A 1,810-nucleotide genomic window follows, 5' to 3' on the forward strand; every position below is an offset into this window, starting at 1 on the left:
AGGGGGCACTTGGATTTGAACCAAGGACCACTTGATCTGCAGTCAAACACTCTACCACTGAACTATACCCCCATGATATGTGTGTAGGTAACTCAGTGATCTTAAGGATTTTGAAGGACAGACCCTGCCTCAGAGATCTCCTTTTCTATTCCCAGACCACAGTGGTTTTAAAAATGGGGTTTGATTAAACTTTATATATACATGTAGACACCACAGCTTGCACACCCACCAACATAGCTTCCGCCAGTAACATAGCTACCGCCTCTCAGGAAGATGGATTACTACACAGACGGGACAGCTCTCTCCCATCCACTTAGAGCATCTTCATTATTTATGAATAGGTAGGAAATAACCTACTGAATGGACAGTAACCAATTTATCAAATATCGCTCTGTCTGCATTGAATATGGGTAACTGGTCATATTGGGCTGGATTAGTAGGAGCATTGCAAGCAGATCGAGGGAAGTGATTATTCCCCTCTATTCAGCACTGGTGAGGCCACATCTGGAGCATTGCATCCAGTTTTCAGCCCCCCCTCCCCCACAGAAACAAATTGGAGAGAGTCCAGAGGAGGGCAACAAAAATGATTAGGGGGCAGGGGACTTACGAGGAGACGCTGAGGGAATTGGGATTATTTAGTCTGCAGAAGAGAAGAATGAGGGGGGATTTGATAGCTGCTTTCAACTACCTGAAAGGGGGTTCCAAAGAGGATGGATCTAGGCTGTTCTCAGCTGACAGAATAAGGAGTAATGGTCTCAAGTTGCAGTGGGGGAGGTGTAGGTTGGATATTAGGAAACACTATTTCCCTAAGAGGGTGGTGAAGAACTGGAATGGGGTATCTAGGGAGATGGTAGAATCTCCATCCTTAGAGGTTTATAAGGCCTGGCTTGACAAAGCCCTGTCTGAGATGATTTAGTTGGTGTTGGTCCTGATTTGAGCAGGGGATTGGACTAGATGACATCCTGAGGTCTCTTCCAACCCTGATTGAGGGTTAGAATAACATTTCCCAACAAATGGTTGGTTGAACTAAGTGCAAATCCCTGTTATAAACCCCCCCGCCCCACGTCCAGTAGCCCTAGGGCATGTTCCAAGCGTTGGATTTGAGCCGCTGAGTCAGCTTCCTGCAATGAGTTTCAGCCTTCCGAGAGGTAATTTGTGAAGGCTCACCGTTTTCAGATGTTCTTGTGTAATTCCCATCCATCCAATTCAAATGAGTTTGAAATTACTCATAGCAACATTCTTTCACCTACTTTGGTAAACTGAGAATAGTTAGCAAATGTTGTACTGAGATACCAGTCAGTGGGGAGCAGAGTGATAGTCATTTGTAAACCAGTTGGATTAAGAACCACAGGTCTCTGGATGGGGGTAGACTACCATGGGGATGGGTGTGTCACAGACAATTTAGAGGGAGGTGGCAGAGTAGGTGGTGGAAGAGGTTTAATTAGGGTATATTTTCCCTTGGTCCCAAAAGCGGCAGCATGACATGTCCAATGAAAAGGGGGTGTCATGCCTGAAGAATTAACAATATCCACCAAAATAACAGTAATAACAAGACAAACACAGAACACAAATTTTTGTTGCGACAGTGGACCCATGGTTTTCTGGGTTGTTCTTCCACTGGCACCAGCTTGCCCATAAAGTATCTGAAAAACAAAATAAACATTTCCTAGCCTCTTGCTGAGGACAGATTATTGCTTAAAAATACCTCTTTCTTTTTACAAATTTTTTGCTGACTGCAGGAAAACAGAAGAATTACCTTTATATTTTTTTGATTGTTTTATACAAAGGATACTTGCTGCATATCTAGACA

General features: G+C 43.8%; 1 non-coding gene across 1 annotated transcript; it reads right to left on the reverse strand.

Moving 5' to 3' along the window:
• On the reverse strand, positions 1–72 carry TRNAC-GCA (transfer RNA cysteine (anticodon GCA)). Its single transcript has one exon. It is a non-coding gene; the product is annotated as a tRNA-Cys (tRNA).
• Positions 73–1,810: the final 1,738 nt, after the last annotated feature.

This window comes from Emys orbicularis, chromosome 15 (genome assembly GCF_028017835.1).
Source record: "Emys orbicularis isolate rEmyOrb1 chromosome 15, rEmyOrb1.hap1, whole genome shotgun sequence".
Classification (NCBI taxonomy): Eukaryota; Metazoa; Chordata; order Testudines; family Emydidae; genus Emys; species Emys orbicularis.